This window comes from Delphinapterus leucas, chromosome 2, assembly GCF_059928025.1.
Source record: "Delphinapterus leucas isolate spDelLeu-1000000601 "Yukka" chromosome 2, BTC_Dleu_Yukka2, whole genome shotgun sequence".
NCBI lineage: Eukaryota > Metazoa > Chordata > Mammalia > Artiodactyla > Monodontidae > Delphinapterus > Delphinapterus leucas.
In genome coordinates, this window is record NC_143130.1 from 57,110,175 (window position 1) to 57,130,556 (window position 20,382).

General features: G+C 44.8%; 1 protein-coding gene and 1 non-coding gene across 2 annotated transcripts in view; both read left to right on the top strand.

Annotated features, from left to right (window-relative positions):
• Nucleotides 1-20,382, top strand: part of ATP10A (ATPase phospholipid transporting 10A (putative)) — a 174,647-nt gene that overhangs the window by 40,211 nt on the left and 114,054 nt on the right. The window lies entirely within an intron of this gene.
• LOC115803939 (U6 spliceosomal RNA) lies at nucleotides 9,621-9,727 on the top strand. Its single transcript, XR_004024747.1, has one exon. It is a non-coding gene; the product is annotated as a U6 spliceosomal RNA (small nuclear RNA).

A 20,382-nucleotide genomic window follows, 5' to 3' on the forward strand; every position in this document is an offset into this window, starting at 1 on the left:
TTACTTTCAGTTTTGTTGAGTGTTTTTTGACACATAAAAGTTGAAAACTCATATAGTCATATCAATCTTTAGTTTTTTATACGTTTTAACTTATAAAGTTCTTCCAAACCCTGAAATATCAAATAGTCACTTACATTCATTTTTGTTTTCCTTATGATTTTGTTTTAATTTCTCGCAAACATTTTACAGTGTATTTTGTGAGGGTAGAAAGTATGTTTTTCCCTTCATATAATAAATTTTCCAAGAAGAATTTGTTGAATTTTTTTTCCTCACCAATTTAAAATCCTACTTTCATTGTATTCATTTTTTTCGTTTTTTTACTCCAGACCACCAGTCTTACCCTGCATATTCCTTTGCACATTTATAAACATTTTAACATGTGGTGGTGAAAAATCACTCCACAGTTTTCTTAGGTATTTTCACCCATTTATTTTTCCATGTAATATTAGAAATATTTTCAAGCCAATATAAATGGGTTGAAAAAATGTCACCAAAAATGTCCCTGTGGAGTTTTGGTTGGGCTTGCTCTGATAGAAGGAGAATCAACATCAATATGGTGTAGCGTGTTTCCATTTAGGGCCATGGTTGTCCTCGTATTAGCCAGGTTTTCCTTTTAAGCTGTTCAGAAAGCACTGCCGTTTCCTTCATAAAGATTCTGCACAGTAATTTTTAAATTTATTTCTTTACATTTGTAATTTTTGTGCTATTGTGAATGGTCTGCCTTCCTTGGACAAGCTCCCTCCCCCAGATATTTGAGCTCGTGATTACAGATGTAGAAGTATGCTGTTCAATTGCATGTGGCGCTTTCATTGAAGTTTTTGATTATGATCATATCATGATAGTTCTATCATACTTATATTCATCTATATGTGAATATATTTATATTTACCACTATATTTACCACTTATATTTACCACTATAGTATGATCTATTCCTTTAGTGTCTTTTGTTTAAAAATATTTGTTTAATATTAATTTACTGTCTTAAAAATTATTTATTAATAAAAAATTATTAATAAATATATTAATGTTTGTCCTATATTTTCCCACATTAAAATTTCATTTGGTTTCAGTTTGCTTTAAATGTATCCCATAATGAACAAACACTTTTATTTTTATATATTGTTTGCATAAAAATAAATTAGCAATGTAAAATTATCCCTAAGGTTCATTTTAATGGAACCTAAGATCAAATAAATAATGGTATAGGTTAATTATGCTTTTTTAGGTGGCTTTTTGTGTTTGTAAATTAATCTTCCAGTTGTTTCAAGCAAATTCAATGAAAAATCAGTTTACTAGAATATTAAAACTAATTTATAGTGAAAAACAAAAATGAATACATTAGATATTCCATCTAAAGGAATGTACAAGTAGAACTTTATCATCATCGTAGCATTCTACATTTAATTACGAAAAATAACCTTTCAAATTCTTTAGCACCCTTCTTCTAAAGAGCCGTATTTGGTCTTGTTCCCATTTTAGAGATAAGAACTCTGACCCTGGGAAGGTCAAATAATGTGCACCCACCTGGATTTCCATCTATGAAGAGATGAACTGATAGTTGAACCATGGAGGTGACCAGTGTCCTCCCAGCTATGATCTGGGTGGACTAGAGAGTTTGGAGAAAAGAAAGAGCTGGTAGTGTGTGTGCATTTGGGCAGTTGTTGTTCTTATGAAGTAAATGATTTTATACATCATTTTTAGACACTTTTGTAAGATTAAGTATGTTATGTGAACTTTCATTTTCCAAAATGAATAGTATTTTAATAGTCTTCATGCAATCAAAGTTGGAAATTGATCTATTAAACTGATCTATTTAAATAAGGGTTTACCTTCTAGTGGGTTATGGACTGCATTGTTTGTTAAAAGAGAGAGGGAGAGGGCTTCCCTTGTGGCGCAGTGGTTGAGAGTCCGCCTGCCGATGCAGGGGACACGAGTTCGTGTACCGGTCCGGGAAGATCCCACATGCCGTGGAGCCGCTGGGCCCGTGAGCCGTGGCCGCTGAGCCTGCGCGTCCGGAGCCTGTGCTCCGCAACGGGAGCGGCCACAACAGTGAGAGGCCCGTGTACCGCAAAAAAAAAAAAAAAAGAGAGGGAGAATTGCATTATAAATAGATTACATAGACTAGTAGATTGTAAAATTCGAGCAGAATGTTTTTCCTACAGATGATCAAATTCTAGGGTGGGACCCACACCTTTTGTAGCCCAGAGTAAGCTATAACAGAAATTCTCACACCCATTCTTTTTTTTTTTTTTTTTTTTTTTGCGGTACGCGGGCCTCTCACTGTTGTGGCTTCTCCCGTTGCGGAGCGCAGGCTCAGCGGCCACGGCTCACGGGCCCAGCCGTTCCGCAGCATGTGGAATCTTCCCAGACCGGGGCACGAACCCGTGTCCCCTGCATCAGCAGGCGGACTCTCAACCACTGCACCACCAGGGAAGCCCTCACACCCATTCTTATAGTAGGCTTTTCTACTCCTAATGAGAATAATACTCTAAATGTGGAGATCTTAGATCTTTTCACTTTGCAGATAGGTCACACCTCAAAAATTCATACAGATAAGACAAAAAAATCAGTTTTTCTCACTTAAAATTTTTTCGTAATGTCATATTATCTCAGAGCTGTGTAGCATAGTATTTGATGTAGCAGGTTAGGGAGAGAAGTAACCAAATCTGTGGCATGGTTGACAGTTACCTTTTAAAGAGATATTAAAAGCATAGCAATATTTTTGAAAATATCAAACCAATGTATACTCTTAAAAAACATATTTTTTAAGAAAATTCTGTATTTCATTTATTTTTACTGTGCCCATCATTAACAGAAATCTGGATTTTTGCCTTACATAAAACCAATTATATTCTTTAGGCACAGAAAGGAAAAATTTTGAGTTCATTTGGTTTTTCATATTTTCCCACTTTTGATTTAAAAGCAAAACCAGAAAAGCAACATAAGATCAGTCATTTTATTCATCACAAGTTTTATTGCCCTGCAAGTTCTGTTCACTAACTTCAAACATTTTAAATTATAAATGTTAACTATTATTGATAATAAAGGAACAGGTATATCTCACTTTTAGAAATATTTTAAGTCTTCCATCATAAGATCCCCTATGATGGAAATTTCTGGTTTAAAAGAGATTTACATAGTTTTCCTTCTTATCTTAAAATTCCTTCCATAAGACACAATTGTCAGAGTAACCCTCAGATTATCAGCCTAGAATTGGAAAGGCAAAATTTCCTTTCATTTGCAAGAGTTGGAACTGAATTGACCCATCAATTTAAAACACAAAGGTAATAATAGCCTGTGTAAAGCAAAATGTATCATCCTAAGAGGGGAAGCTAGTTCCTTGGTAAAGTTAACATTTCCTCGAAAATGGCTAATAAATAAAACCAGTCTTTTGTTTTTAACATTTCCAACGTAATATAATTTTCTTGGAAAAAGCCACTTTTCACATGTGTGGAATCTAATCATTACAATAAACTTAATAAAGGATGTTTGCAGAATTTATTCCTGAGTTTGGTTTTAGCCCGTGTCCTGTAATAACCAGGAGAGGTGACCTGGTGTGTCGGGTGAGAGTTGGAAGAGGTGAGCTCTAAGCTTCTTTGCCGTCTGCAATGTTAAGACCATCTGCTAATAGATAACAAAGTTGGTGCATTTAAGTTTTCATCTTCTTCCTGCCTGGCCACTCCTGGGGGTGAGAGGAGCTGTTAGGAGGGGCTGAGGGGAGTGTATGGGAGAAGGGTGTGTCCCCCCGAGGTGTCAGGCTGTGCAGGCACCCAGACCCCATGATGGACGATACTATGCTGCAGAGGCCAGCCTGGCCCCAAGACGTGCCCCTTGTTCCTGTGCAGTTGCAGTGCTGACTGAGTTTCACAACAAAGTAGACATCAAGATTTTTATAAATGTCTTTTTATAAGTCTCTTTTTCTGAACTCTGAAGGCAGAGGTTATTGTGGACCACTGGTTTGAGACCTTGACACTCCCATGGAACAGGCCCGCCATTGACTCTGTAGGTACTATTTAAGAAGTGTCCAAAGTAGAACATTGAGATGGTTGCAGAGCCACAATCCCTCCTTTATGCAACGAGAAATCAATGCTGTTATGAAATGAGAAAACAGGCCTAAATGTGCAAGTAGCCGATCTGTGGCTGCAGTTTTCTGGTTCTCCTGTCACCTCCCCTGGGTCCCCTCCCTAGGATGCCACACAGATTTCTCCTGGTTTAGAATATGAGGTTACGTTAATCATTTTGAGTATTGATAATCTCAACTGATCAATAACCTCAACTAATTGGGTTAAGTGAATAGCTATTTGTGTCAATTTTTGTTTTTGTTTTGATGGAGCACAGCTGCTTGTGTTTTATGGAATTTAACTTCTGAGTGCTCAGTGGTTTAACGTCAACTTGGTAGAGGGTGAGGGGGTGGAGAGAGTTCAATTTAATCAAATTGATTTTAGCAAACAGCAAAACATGTAACTGTAATATCTTTTTTTCTTGAAAGGATGTTCTAGCTTCTTGAGAGAACCTTCTTGCATACATATTCTTCACAAGCCAAATGGACACTTTGTGTTTGGGAGGTATACACCTTACACAAATAGTGCAGATATTTGTGCATTTTCCTATTAATTTTTGAACATTGGTCCCAGACTCTGACAAACTTCACAATACCAGGTTAATATGGCTGGCTCTGCCTTTATCTTCTGTCTGTCCCCAAAAATGGAAATGCAAAAGAATTTCCTCTTTTTTGTACACAAAATAAGTTCCCAAACCAGAAATAGTTTTAAGGGAAATCCAAAGTGGCCTAATTGAAATTTAAGAAGGCTTATTCATTTATATTTCGAAGTAACAGACTCCCTTCTGCCCAGCTTGAAGACGTGGAAACCTCAGGGATCACAAGGAAACATGTATTTTCCAGAGCAACTTAAAAAAATCGCAGGAAAATGAGGCCCGGGTTGGCATGGGTGGTCCTGAGGAAAAGGGCAAGTGAGGATTTGGACTGCAGACCCAAAGGCGTTGATCTGCAGACGTCATTGCTGACACCAGGTGATGGGCATCGTTTCTGGTGCCTGTCATCACTTCTGTGCAAGCAGATTTCCACCTGCTGTGACGTTCCTTCTGCCCGAAGGGTTTCCATTTCCTTTCCCAGAGTACAGGTCTACCCGGGATGAATTCTTTCCATTTTTCTAGGTCTGAAGAAGTCTTTATTTCTTTTTTGTTTTCAAAATATGTTTTCACTGGGTGTAGAATTATAGGTGGACAGTTTTTTCTTTCAATACTTTGAAGGTGTTGCTTCACTGTCTTTTTTGCTTTGGTGTTTCCAATGACAAGTTTATCATTCTTGTCTTTGCTTCTCTGTACGTAATGTATTTTTTCTTTGTTTTTATGATTCTCTGTCATTGATTTTTAAGCAGTTTGAATATGATTTGCCTGGGGTGTCGTTTTCTTCTTGTTCTTGTACTTGGGATTTATTGAGTGTTTTGAATCTGTGATTTATAGTTTTCATCAAATTTGGAAAATTTTTGGTCATTATTTCTTCATCCATTTTTCTCTGCTCCCCCACCCACCCCCTGACTCTATTTCAGATGTATTAGCCTACTAGAAGTTGTCCCAGAGCTTACGGATGTTCTTTTTATACCCTCCCATCTTTTTTTTAAATCTATTTTTCATATTGGATAGTTTCTATTTCTGTGTCTTCAAGTTCATTAATTTTTTTCTTTTAAGATGTCTAATCTGCTGTTAATCTCATCCAGTGGGTTTTTCATCTCAGACTTTGTAGTTTTCAACTCTAGAAGTTTGATTTGGGTCTTTATTTTTTAAATCTCTTCCATATGTCTACTTAACAATTTCATCTTTCCTGTAGTTTCTTGAACACACAGATTATAGTTGTCACAACTATGTTAGTGCCCTACTCATTCTGTCATCTGTATCATTTCTGCATCTGTTTGTATTGCTTGATTTTTATTTTCTTGATTACCTTTCTTCTTCTTTGCATGCCTGTGGTTTTTTATCACCAGGCCAAGTGTTATGAATTTTACTTTATAAGCTGTTGGACACTTCTGTACACTTTGAACTACGAAACTTACTACTCTAACTGGTGACAGCAAAGACTATTCCTGGACCACTGGGAAATTCAGAGATCTTTCCTTTGCTTTTTTTCAGGTGGTTCTTTCCCTGGCCTTGGGTTGTTTGCTCAGGGGCCCCTCGGTTGGTCTCCAGAGCAGCTGGCCTCTCTGTGCAGCTCTCCCTTTTTGGCACCCTGCCCTGCAAACTGCAGCGGCCTTGGTCTCCCTGGACCCTCAGCTCTCTCCCCCACCGGCTTGGGGAGACTGAGGGCTCTGCCTGGTTCCCCATCCTGTCTGCAGCCTGAGACCCTTCAGACAATAAAGCAGGGCAAGTGTGGGGCTCACCTCAATTGCTCCACTCTCACAGCTTCCTGCTGTCCAGTGTCTGAAAACCATTTTTTAAAAAATTTATTTAATTATTTATTTTTGGCTGCATTGGGTCTTTGTTGCTGTGCATAGGCTTTCTCTAGTTGCGGTGAGTGGGGGCTACTCTTCGTTGCAGTGGCAGGCTCCTCATTGTTGTGGCTTCTCTTGTTGCGAAGCACGGGCTCTAGGCACGTGGACTTAAGTAGTTGTGGTGCACGGGCTTAGTTGCTCCGTGGCATGTGGGATCTTCCCAGACCAGGGCTTGAACCCGTGTCTCCTGCATTGGCAGGTGGATTCTTAACCACTGCACCACCAGGGAAGTCCTGAAAACCAGTTTTTAAAATGTATTTTGTCCCAGCTTCTTACTTGTTTCAAAGTGGAGAGTAAATCCTGTATATTCCACTTGGTCAGAAGTGGAAGTTGGCGATCAGTTTTGAAAATGGAATTATACTTTGTCTTTTTTAAAACTCCAACTCAGAGATTAATAGTGTGTTTTGCTGCCCTTCCACAGCCAGGTCTCAGAGTAGCGTATTCCTCTGTGTTCAAAGAAAAATAAAGACAGCCTAGTACCCAAAAAATAGCTTGTTTTAATTTAAAGTGGAACAGAATGAGTATTTTTTCCTCACTGTTTAAGTGTGATTGATTGTAGATAAATTAAAGGACTTTGATATCATCAGCAAAACATTCTTGCCAGCCCAGGGACAAATACAAGTGTTCTTGGAAAAGGTTTGTGGGTGTGCTTAGGGCGTCCTTGTTATTTTCCCTCGCTTTGAATGAAAAAAGAAACTTATTTATTTTTATAGTAATGTTTCCTCAAAGTGATTGTGTAGCAGTGGTAGAACATAACACTCTACATTACAAAGCAGAAACAAATCGAGCTTTGTACTCAGCACAGGGCATGATATCCAAAGTACAGAAGTGTTCTTTAACACGGTAAGAATCTGAGTGAGGTTCCTGTTTCCTGACTTATTTTTAAAGTGTGATTGACACCGTGCTTTTTATCAGAGGATAGTCAGAAACTAAGGAAACTGTTTAAAAGACAAACAAACAAAAAAACAACTAACTCCTAGGCGTCATTTTCTTAGTGGGTCAGGCAGGCACTACAGCTGTCATCTTTGCTCCTGTAAATGTTCGCTATGTCTCCTGATAAATTGTTTCCACTTCAGAGGAGCTGGGTGGGGAGAAACATGGACCAGGCACTGAGCAAGCATCACCATCGCTCCAGGTCCTGCATGATGCCGTGCACTCTGCTGGCTGGCATCTTCCAGCCCGTGCCTCAGTTTCCCCGGCCTCACAGACTGGAGAGCAGTGGGGCTGGGCCTGGGGAGACACAGTGACTGGCGGAGTGAGCTGTGGTACAGCTGGATTAGGTGTGATGTCGGTCCCTGTGTGTCCGATGACCCATGTACACTGTCCCTGTGTCCCTGACACTTGTGATGTTTCTGGGTCCCTGAAGCTTTTCCTCCCCACAATCTCACTAGTGCTTTTTAATATTTTTCTTGTAAATTTTTTTTCTTGTAAACGACCAGGCCCTGCCCTGATCGTTTTGTCTTTCTCCTCTCTCTTCCCTCTCTGCCTTCATCTCCTGTTTCTCTTAGTTTTTTCCTCTCCTTTCTTTTCCCAACTCTGCTGTATGTCTTGGTGGGATGCTTCCCTCTCTCTGTGGCCAGGAACTGGCCAGTCAGCAAAGTTTGCCTCTGACCGTCTTCCTCTTAATCACCCAGCTCTGTATCTGTAGAGAGCCTGCAAGAGCCCGAGTGATCCACGTCTGCCTGGGACATCCCGGCAGCTCCCTTCTGGGCTCCTGCAGTGTCCCTGATGCTGGCCTTCCCTGCCTCCTGTGTTCACCCACACTGACCCCTCTGGGACCTATGCTCACTGGACCCCATTGTCTGGTGGCTTAAGGCTGTTAATGGGTTGTAATTAGTGAAGTGAAGAGAAATTTCTGCTAAGGTGGTGTCAGGTCACCTGTGACCCCTGCTGGATGACACATGTCCTCCACCTCATTTAAACACACACTGTTGTCATGGCTAGGAGACTTGTTCTGACTCTAGATCAGGGCAGTTAGTTCTCTGCTTCTGTCAGGCTGTATAGTTAAAGGGAAGGCTGTGCTACACTTGGCTTCTAGGCATAATTATGGTGCGTCTTTCCATACCTCACCTCCCTGGCTTTGCAGATGAATTTCTGGCCATCCAGTGGTCACCCCCTGGATCCCAGTAGTGGTACTTTCTGTGGAAGCCTTTTCCATCAGACCTGGGAGACCTCGTCTCGTAAGTCCTGGCCAGGACTGTTTGCTCTGTTTTCAGACTGTGGTAAAAACATTGCTTGTTGTAGGCAGGTAGGAGGTAAAGCCCTGTGGACATAGAATCATAGTTTCATCTTATATATTTAAGTTGCAAAACAGTCTGTGTGCCCAGAGCTCTGTGGGCATTGTTACACTTTGAAAACAAACAAGTATAGATGTGTACTTCCCAGAACATCTTCAGATTTAAAGGAACCCTAAAATATGCAGGTGAGAGGATTGGCTTGCTCTTGAACTGCCTACCAGCAGCTTTGAATTCTAAGCAGTGCAGACACATCAGGCTCAAATTGTCCATTTGGTAATTCATCCACGGCTTCATCCCTGCACCCCGTCTCCTGGCAACCCCGCTGCTGTACTATCAGGTAACCACAGACAGGAAAGTTAAGGAAACTTGAACCAGGCCCTTGGGCTTTCGGCAGCAGGTCTTATTAGAAGGTTTGCAGGAGATGAGGAGTTCGGGGATAGTTTTCCTGCTTTGGCCTCCTCATTTCTCAGCCCCCACTCTGTAACACTTACATGGATCACAGGGAGTTAGCATTAAGTGATGGGGAAACTGCCATCAAGCCTTCATCTCTAGTTGAAGACCCTGACTTTGAAAACTAGATTCTAAAATGCACATTGTCATTTTTGGAAAAAAAATTCTTGTAATTAATTTCTTATGTCAGGTGGTTTACCATACATGTCCTAGATCTACCTGAAGTGCATATAGTCTGCAGCGTGGGTGACCCCAAGGCAGACCACTTCTGTATCGGCCGCCAGACGGGATCTACCACCCAGTTCTGCGACGGCAGAACTGAGAATACAGGCCATGGGAAAGAGGGCAAAGTATCTTCCATCCCCTTCTTGTTTCTACTTCAGGATTTTTAGCAACAAGTCCTCATGCTTAAATTACCGTGTGCTGTGCTCGCTTCAGCAGCACATATACTAAAATTGGAGCGATACAGAGAAGATTAGCATGGCCACTGTGCTAGGATGACACGCAAATTCGTGAAGCGTTCCATACTTTTTGTATAACTGATTCACTTTGTTATAAAGCAGAAACTAACACACCATTGTAAAGCAATTATACTCCAATAAAGATGTTAAAAAAAAAATTACTGTGTGCTGCTAGACCAAAGATGAACGGTGGTCATGGAAACATCTTCCCGCCTCTCGGTGTATCCAGGTGATGAGCACTGTTCTCAGGCACATGGTGCATCTATGTAACTATGAGTGAGTTTGAGGTTTTCCCAAGAAGGAAAGGAAAATGAGCACAAATAAAAATTTCTGAAAGCAAAAATTTAATTACATGTTACCTTAAAGATAGACTTTACCAAAAAAAAAAAAAGCCATCTTTATATAAATGTGCCTTTTGTTAATGTTGGCTCACAGCAAATTTGTGGTGAAGTGGATGGAGTTCTTAAGGTTGGTTGCTCATTTGATTTTTCTCGTCTTTAGTTTTAAAAGAAACACCATAATTTTGAGAAAGTCAAAGTGAAATGTGTGTCCTCCATCACTCTGCCATCAGTAATTGTCCCTGGTGCCCTTAGTTCATGGCTCGCCACTCCCACCCTGCTCCCACTAGACTCTTTGTGGGAGGTATGGGCCTTACAGGCTCCCTCCTGTATCCCATCTCTTGGGGATTCCTCCACTGTGACATGTGGCCCCCACCATCCCACACTCAGCTGGGTTCTTTTGGGGGGGTGGTCCCACCTCCCTGCCTCCCACCCTCCCATCTGGGGCCTCCCAGGGTGCTCTTACTTAGAGTGCAGACTGTCTCAGTGCTGGAAGCTTCCGCAGGGCTCAGGCTTCAGAGAACACAAGCAGGAATCCCCCCATGCAGCCATCATGTCTCCCCGCCCCACCATGTGGGCCGTCTCCTGTAAGGACCTTATTGCCCACTTGTGGCCTCTCTGCATACCCCCATCTCACGGCCAGTCAGTGAGCACATCACATCCTCCCAACTGTGACCATCTTCCTGAAACCCAGGAAAGCCTGTGCTGATGTTAGTGCGTGTGAATCCCCCCAACCTTTAATCCTAAAGCCAAACTCCACCTTCTCCAAGAAACTTCTTCTAAGTTACCCCAAAGAATAGACAGCATTTGGCATAAAAATATTATAGATCCAGGCTGGTCACCTGATGGGGGAAAATACTGGCATAAAAATACATGAGTCGTGAATCACTAGTTCCTTATACAAACTGCTTTCTCACCTGGGAAGCAGGAGACAAACGGGAGTGTTTTGATGAGAGTTGATCGATAAATTGTGCTGAAGTATAGGTATCCCCCACTTTTCGAAAGTTCAGTTTATGCCACTTTGTTTTTACTTTTATTTATTTATTTTTTTGCGTTCACTTTTGCTAACCAAAAGAAATCCAAAGAGGATTTTTGCTTTTATGAAAAAAGGCAAAAAGCAAAAATAGCGTTTGTTTTGCAGCGAGCGGCAATAGAGGCAATGCACATCTCAAAGAGTGACACCACCAAGCTCTTCCTCTGGGAACCACACTCAGCATCTCTGTATCAAGTAGCTTTGAACTGTGTGAGCATCTGTGCTTTATCTAGATTTATTTTTGTGCATCCCTTGCCAGATGTGTTGTAAGGTAGTTGCTTCTTCATTTATGCCATTTCAGGTCAGGAAAAGTTTCATAGAAACACTCTGCTTTTGGATAGCGGGGGAAACCTGTCATCCGTTTTTGCTCATTTAACCATTGATTTATGCCTAGCTGCTTCATCCAATATACCCCTAGCACAGTAAGGCCATAGTGAGACCTTGAAGAAAGCAAATGCAACAGTGAGAACAAACCCTAGAACTGGGAAGTAACTTTGCTACCCAGTGGTGACTCATGGTGGTGTTATTTTCATACTGTGAAATGAAGGGCCTTGTTGTGTAGTACAGCATGGGAACCAACAGTTAAATCGGGGGCTGTGTGCTTTCAGCCTACTGATATGTTTAGCGCTTGTGAAAGTAAATAGGACACATTTAACTTTCAATATTACTTAAATGGTGATTGCTTACTGCTTTTTTTCTTAATGGTATGTTCTACTGTGATCTTCCTCAAAGAAATCATTCAGTCAAACTTTTTTTTTGTGGTACGTGGGCCTCTCACTGTTGTGTCCTCTCCCGTTGCGGAGCACAGGCTCCGGACACGCAGGCTCAGCAGCCATGGCTCACGGGCCCAGCCGCTCCGTGGCATGTGGGATCTTCCTGGACTGGGGCACAAACCCATGTCCCCTGCTTCGGCAGGCGGACTCTCAACCACTGCGCCACCAGGGAAGCCCCAGTCGATCTTTTTACCTTCACTTCCACTATAGTTAGAAAATCTGTGAGGACATCATTTCAGAGTCCCAACTGGCACCAACGAAAGTGTTTTTCTCTTTAAAATATTTGGTTAATTAGGACTTCATTTAAAACCATCACCCTACAAGGAATGTTTGACCATTGCAAGAATCTCAAAGCATTCATCCATTCAGCCAGCAAAGCCAGCTTGACCTGTGGGAGGCCGGGCCTTGGGCAGGGTGAGGGGATGGGCGGCCTGAAGGCCAGTGTGCACCCTGTGCATGTGGCCCGGTGGAGTGGGTGAGGAGGCCCACGGGCAGGCTGCCTGCCCACCCTCCCTGGTGAAGGTGCTCAGAGCCTGGGCATCTGGTCCCCTTGAGCGTTCAGAGGCACTCAGTGGAGGAAAGAAGATGGCATTCGGGCTGATTCTTGAAATATGTGAAGATTCCACTGCATGAAGAAATGAGTGAAGGGTGTCTTCCTGGTCTCACACCCAAGGTGGCTGTTCTTTGAAAGTCCTGAGTACTTCTCCTTTGCCCGTCTTTTGTTGCTCCTGAAAAGCTGAGCTCCCAGCTGAGGTGGAGGCAGTCTGTGTGATGGAGACATGGGTGCCTTGAAGGGTAGGCTGTGGTCAGAACCGGGCCATTTAGATGCACTGGAGAAAACACATGCCTGCCCTTAATTTCTCCTGCTTTGGGGTCAGGGAGCATTCACGGTGGAGGGAGAGCAGAAGGTGTGTCAGGGCGGCTGCTTCTTCTGTATTAATTAGAAGATAATTATGTTTAGCAGTTTGCAGTTGCTTCTTCTCAAAGCAATATAAGGGGCTTTTCTAAGAATTAAGATAAATGTCTTGGGAAGACTATTCGAAATAACTAGCAGATGTGCTTTTCATCTTTGATTCTGAAATACCTTTTCCTCCAGACTCTGGGAATTATGGGAATTTCACGTTTTCTTTTTAGTAAAGGTAGAAACTTGTTTTCATGAAGCAAATTATGAAATGTTTGCCAATTCCTAGAACTAGGTGAGTTTTGGGAAGGAAAATAGTCCAGCCTTCCTTTTTTAACCCATGGATTTAGAATTTCCTTGTGTTCTGCCCCTAGAAGGGACACATAAGCCTCCAACTTGTGGGCCCAGGTGGTGCTAGAGTGGACACAACCCACGGGTGTTGAGCTACAAGACTTCAACTTTTATCTGGAACTTTCTTATATGTTCATGCATTATTTTCCCAGTCAAAATCTGTAAATAGCCAGCTGTTCGAACTCAAACATAGCACAAAAATATGTATTAAGTGTGATGCAGGGGGTGGGCCCACTTTTTGGTGAATGCTACTATTGAAACATTGATTATGATAAAAGACTTTCTGTTTCTTAATGAGGCAGCATCTCTTTTCCCGGATCCGGACTCTTGTACAGCAGGAGGAACTCAAGGTGGTGAAGTGGGGGCCCTGAGGCCAGTGTGTGCTGGGCCTGGTGGATTCCATCTGCACTGTGGGTCCTAGGGACTCAACCAGTCATTCTAAACTAGCTGGAGAGGCATCGCTGAGCGGGTATCCAGCAGGGTCCTGTGGGCCTGTGTGTAGATGTGGAGGTTGGTTCTCTCAGAACCTTCTCCTGCATCACCATTAGCTTGCCACACCTGCTGCATGTGCCTTATAAGATTTCAAAAGAGAGTTTTTACTTTTCCTCCATTCCCACCTTTCTGTTTTCCAAACCCAGGATGTATTACAATTTGAGCAAATCTAAAAAGCCAATACTTAAAATTCCTGATATTTTTATAATATTTTATACTTCTAAAGGAAATACCACATAACATTATTCATTCAGCTGTATAACAAACATTTATTTGACTCTATATATTTAATATTCAAAAGTGCATGCTGGATAAAATTGGTTTGATTCCCAAGGACAGTTCTGAGAGGTGACTCGCCTGTGTCATTAGCCACGTTTTCCAGACAAGATGACTTACGTTCATGTTCCTAGTAGTTAGGTGGCTTATCCAGGCACACTAAGTGGATGCCGGAGGCTGATTGAACACGTCTATCTTTTTAGATCTCAGGCTCTTTCTACTTGACTTCCACGTGTGTCAGTTGTCCTCGATGTGTATATCTGTGTGTACCCATCCATGTGTACGTGTGTGCACCCCCCCCACACCTACAGACATACCGCACACACTCAACGTGCATACACCACACACACACGCCTCCCACTCGCACACATCTTGTGGCAGGGCAGTGTGCAGACAGAGCAGCAGTGTGGGTGGTACTAAGGCATACTCAAGCCCACGTCTGGCAGATCTGTGGCTCCCAGTCTACGCTCGCAGAAGCCAAGGCCTATGGAGGTTTGGGAATTGCCCAGCTTGGTCCAGACTGAGTGAGGTTCATTCTTGGGCTTTCCGAATTCACTGTTGGGTTTAGCAGGTGCTGCTGGTGTGTCTACTGTGGGCTATCTTGGCCTTACAAGCAGGACGGCAGCACTTCGGAACCTGAGGGTCACATCCTTATGGAACAGGTGCTAGTGACAAGGGCCCTTGGGAATGGGGACTGGACTTTGCCCGCCAGGGGTTAGAACGGCAGTGGCCAAACCCTGGTTCCCACGGACTAACTAAGGCAGAGCAGCTCGGACTGCTTGTGTAGGTTCCATCACTCTCTTTAAAGAACTCTCCATGGTGGGTGAGTTGCTCTAGTGATGCAGTCCTTGTGTCTGAGAAGCAGAGATGAAACTTGCAGATGCCCAGAGGGCATGAGGGCGTCACAGGCCCCCTTGCTCCCTGTCGTGCCTCGTCCCTTAGCATGTAGCCCAGCAGAACCAACAGACACTGGGTGAATGAATGAGTGAGTGAATGAAAGGAAGAAGGTGCCTAGTGGGTCACGAGTAATCCAGGGGTCCTAGGGGACTGCATGGCAGATGTGCCTGAGGGATGGTAAGTGGGGGCCCAGCACAGGCCACAGAGTCACAACCTGACCACCTTCCCACGAACCATTGTCTCCCCTCAGACCCTAGACTGCTGTGTCCAGGGTCAGAGGGGGATGTGTCCCTGTGGCCGGGTCTTGCCTTGTTTCAGGAATCGTCCCCCCCTCACAAGGGTCCCTTGGCCATGAGGGCACCAGGTGGGAGCTGACTTCAGGACACATCCCACTGAATATTGGCCACACCCTCCTCACATATAAAATGCACTTTTACCTGATTTCTGCTCATGGTTTGTTTTAGGCAGCATAATGGTCCCCCAAAGACGTCCACCTCCTAATCCTCAGAACCTGTGAGTATTTTCATGGCAAAGCACAGTTAAGGTGGCTCATCAGATGACCTTAAGATAAAGAGATTATCTTGGCTTTTCTGGGTGGGCCCATTAAAATCCCAGGGATCCTAAGGTGGAAGAAAAAAAATCAGGAGAGAGCCAGAGAGATGGAGCTCAGTGAGAGAGGCCTGACGCCACGTTGGCCTTGAAGGTGGAGGAGGGGGGTGGCCTTGGAAACTGGAAAAGGCAGGGAGACGGGTGTGCCCCTGGAGTCCCCAGAAAGGGATGCGGCCCTGCTGACACCTCGATTTTAGCTCAGTGAGGCCAATGTTGGGATTCTGACCCCCAGGACTATAACATGATAAATTTGTGTGGCTTTAAGCTTCGCTCGTGGTAATCTGTTACTGCTGCCAGAGGGAGCTGGTCCATAGTCCCAGACTCTGACTCAGTGCATCCACGTGGCCCCAGCTTCAGTGAGGGAGGCCTGTGGGTCTGAGAGAAGCTGCCTCCACATTTCCCAGCCTGGTGGTTTCAGTGTTCAAGGAGGAAAGCCCAGCTCCGTGTTGCGACGTTAAAACAACACGGTCTGTACTGCAGCGACAGGCATATGCAACGTCTCCATGGTGCACTTTGCCCAATTTCTGTTCTGTTCTCAGAAGACAAGCATCCAGTTGGAGAGTTCCCAAGTAAGTCTTGGCCCAAAAGCAACATTTTACTGACTTGAAACAGGAAAATAATTTTTAAAGTCTCCCTGGTGAACAAAGATGGCTTTGTGTGTGGTACTAGCCTGAGTCGGCCACATGCCCCCCCGTCATGTGGAGCACGTGTTCCCTGTGTTGGTATAAAAATGTGCATGAGATCCTTCCCTTTGGAACACAGGGAGATTCTCAGCCTTTGGCCCAAGGCAAGTGGTACTGCTCGCCAGTAACAGAGATATACTGCCTCGTGGCCACTGTGCTCTGTCAGGCATGTTGGGTTCAGAGATTAGCAAGGAGGGGTCCCCATGGGGGCCCGAGGTGCCCCTCCCACCTGGTGGTGCAAAAGGACAGTAGCCTGGTGAGCAGTAGGTGCAGAAGGGGTAGGGGCAAGGTGCTTTATAGAGCGGAAAGGTGTGATTTCCTTAAAAGCAAGCTGTTCCATGCCAGGTTGAACCATTTTCAAAATGAGCCATTGAGGCCTGATGATTGGGGAACTAAGGGTGAGAGGTGTTGGCTGTCTGGGAGGTGAGTACGAGTCAGCATTCCAAAGCTCAGTGGTGGCACCTTCGCCCAGAGACTCTCACCCAAGACCCCGTCACAGCAGCCCTGAGTACACAGCCAAGCTCATCTCTGCACCCACTCCCTACCCCACGGTACAAGCATTGTCACTGTTGTCCCCACTCTGCAGGTGGGGACACAGGCTCAGACACACGCCTGGGAGCACAGCTTGGAAGTGCTGACCCTGGGGTTGAACCCGGGGCCTGGGGAGCTGCTGGCTGAGGGGCCTCACATCCCAATGTGTAGGACAGTGTGAGGGCAGTACATGTGGCTGGTTCCCCAAAGCATCTCTGTCCCCCTGGGGTCATGGCACACACTGGACTGCCTTCCCCAGCTGAGGAGAGGCTGTCACTCCAAAGAGTTTTCTTTTGTTCAAGTTAGTTACCTAAGAGGAGATACATTTTCCTTTCACCCAGAATGACGCCCCAAACCCTCCTCCGTAAAGGGGGACAGCATGAGGATAGTGCTGTCACTAAAGTTATTCAAATACTGGCGTTAGATTAAATGTGTGGACTTTATTTCTGTATAAGCACATAGGCTCTGCTGTTGTTGAAATACTAGGAATAAAATAAAACTAAAAAATAAAAAATAAGGTGAGAACTAGATGTTAAAAACATTAGCCATGTATTGGTATTTGAAATAAAGTGAATTTTATTAGGATGGGTAGGAAGCCTCCCGAATGTTCCAGAGTGGGCTGCCTGACACACTTTCTACGCTACACTAGATCAGTTTGCATTGTTGGGGGGTCCAGATGAAAGCCCCTTATGGGCGTGTCCAGTGCGGGTGGCAGCCAGAGCAACCGAATCGGGTTTTGTCGCCATGATCTGAGGACTGTTCTCTTGTTGGGTGTTTGTCATCCAGCCCCGGTGGCCCAGGAGACCTGGAAGCTCTCTCACCAGACTGGGATCACATATTGCAGGAAGTAAAAAAGCCTTTTTTCCCCTGCTGATTGGAACCTTCTGGCTGTTCCGTGCTGCCCTCCTTGTGCCCTTGGCCTTGCTGCGGGATGTCCACAGATGCAGGCGGCGGGCCGGCCCCTCTTCACGCCAGTGACCTGCTCAGAGGTGCGTCCTGGGCCTGGGGTGCCTGTCCCAGCTTTCCTGGCAGCAGGGGGATTCCTTGTGCCACCGAGGAGCCTAATATACACAGGTGTGTGTTTTGTGAATTCTTTTCTGAAAGATAGCCTTTCCAAGTTACTAAAGTTTCAAGAGCCACTGAAGGAGTGAGAGGCCTTTTCAAGGCGAGTTTGAATTACTGCTGCTGTCATTTCCACCCAGGGGGCATTGTCCTGAGGCCCAGTTGGCCCATCCCAGGGGGCAGCAGGCAAGTTCCAGGCAGAGGACACCTGTCCAGGTCACTTGTGGTTGCAGCCATGCCCAGGATGCCTGCCTGGCCACAGGGGCACATCCCCAGTGGAAAGAACCGGAGCGGTCCGAAGAAGGGTGAGTGCTCTCTGATGTCGGCCAGACTCAGCTTGTGCAGGAACAAAGGCTCCCTGGCCAGCACCCTGCTATGGGAACCCCCGTGTGCTGGCCCTGGCTGTGTGTGCACACAGGGTCATGACAGAGCTGTGGCTGTGTGGGTGAAAGAGACTGACACTCAGCACCTGTGCTTTGGCTGTGAAACAAACCCTTTTCACAGGTCAAATTTTTCCCAGCGGATTTCATGACACACTACCTCAGTTAAGGAATAAAATGTCTCAAGAAATATTTCCAGGCAGTAATTTTAGTGCTGGTACCTACCTGGCAGTCTTTGGGAAAATAAGTATTACTATTAATAGTGGTAAAGATAATAACATATTGCTAAAACCAAAATCAGGAATCGAATTCAATGGTATTTAGATTGTTAGAGGCATAAGCAGAAATCCAAAAACATTAAAAAATTTTTTGTTCCTATTTACAAGCACTTTCAACCCCAAATCACTGAAGTGGATTGAGGGAAGAGTCTGTCTCTCCCTCATCTTAAGAAGCTACGTTGAAATCCCAAAGTCGTCATTGTTACGGGTTTAGAATTGGGCCAGAGGTGACCAGTCGGCAGGCCTTCCCGCAGTGGGGCCTGTGTGACAGTCACGTCTATGGCACCCAGGCCTCATGAGGTAGGCTTAGCAGTATGACGGCGATTTGGTGCTGGGATGGTGGGAACCCCTGGCTGATTCAGTTCCTCCGAAGCCGTGTGCTTCTTAACTTTGCACATTTGTGTAGCGACAAAAGATTCTTTGAATGTAACTTACTGTAACCTGCTTGATTCCCCCAAGAAGAAAAGGAAATTTTTTTTCTAAATAAAGATAGGCGAAAACATCTATAATTTAGCAATTCCCATTTCTTAGCATTTTTGCCCCCAATAATCTAAAATTGGAAAGCATGGGTTACGTTCGTAGACGTAGAAGGCCTTCCTTCTGTGCGTGTTTTTGGAGCAGCTCTCCTCTCTTCCAGCCGTGAGCCAGGGCATAGGTTTAACCCCCTCTGGTCCTCAGCATCTTCATCCTTAAAGTGGGAGTGGCACGGCACTCCCTCACAGGGCACTGCAAACATGACTGGTGACAGTGACTCTGCGGTGGCCTGTGGGGTCTGGCAGCCGTGGCACTAGGAGAAGGGGACCATCAACAGCATGGCTGAACTCACCATGTCTTTACCCAAGAAGGGGGTTAAGTCAATTCTGAATTCCAGCATTGTTGACCGTTCTCAGAAAATTATTGGGTGAAATCAGTTTCCTGAGGTTACTGTTGCTGTTACTGCTTTACTGGAGAAAATTGGGATTGGACTCCCAAGCTGTGAATTCCAGAGGTGTCTTACGTCCCCACACAAACTGCTTCAAAAGATATCATGTCGCCAGAGCATAGTTTGATCCATATTTTAACATCCCTTCCGTTCCAGGGGCTGAATCTTCTGAAGGACAGGGCTTGTTTGACGTCGTTCACTGTGCTTGTCATAACTGAGGGACATTTGCAATAAATCAGTTATGGAGAAATGTTATTGCGGTGAATTTTTTAGAGAACTTTATATAGAGAATAGGTTGCTTGCGTGATTCCTCATTCTGCTTGGCCAGGAGGAACCCAGCGTAGTGTTAGTCAGAGAGTGACCCAAAGGTCAGTGCTTTTCAGTGAACCTCGGGAAGACTCCTGGTAGTGCAGTGGGAGCAGACCATCACCCCCACCGAGTGGGAAAATCCGTCTACTTCTCTGGCCCTTAGTCCCCTCAGAATGTCAAATGAGAGGAAGGGACCTTGTCATCAATGAAGGCTTCTCACTTTCAAAATTCAGATTCAGAGGAAGCAGGGGGCTCTGGGGAAATGGGGGCCTGAACCTTTCTCCTCTCCAACCTGCATGCTGGAGCAGTGGCCACAGGTCTCTGTACATCTGGACTGACCTTGGTCCATCTGGGTCCGTACAGAGCACTGGCTCAGGCTCCTGCATAGGCCACAGGCACTCGGAGAACGGCACTGGGGTGGGTGCCACAAAGGAGAGTGTCTTGGAGAAAGCCTGGGCCTTCAGTGGGGAAGGTGGCCGTTGGTGCATGCAAGGGTGACCTGACGCTCTGGCCTCCGGGGTGCTTTTCATTTGCCCCTGAGGCTGGGATAGGCTGCCAGTGGGAGCCCGGATGAACTTCATGCTCACTGCTCTCTTGGGGGCCGCTTCACTTTCCGTAAGGCGGGCACCTGCCATCATTTTAGAAAGCAGAGCAGAGCCCAAACATGCTAACCAAGAATAGTAACCATTCCTTCAAAGGGGCCTGGCCACCAGGGAAAGGAAAATGGTTTAAGCAGAGGGAACTCATGCCCAGAGAAACAGCTGTTGAGGAAGGTTTGGGACCATGAAGAATGACTCACAGTAACTCAGGGAGCAGTGAGCACCCAGAGGGGAAGTGGGGAGGATAGTGCTGAAAACAGGAACAAATACTATAAAATACCTAGGAGTGAAC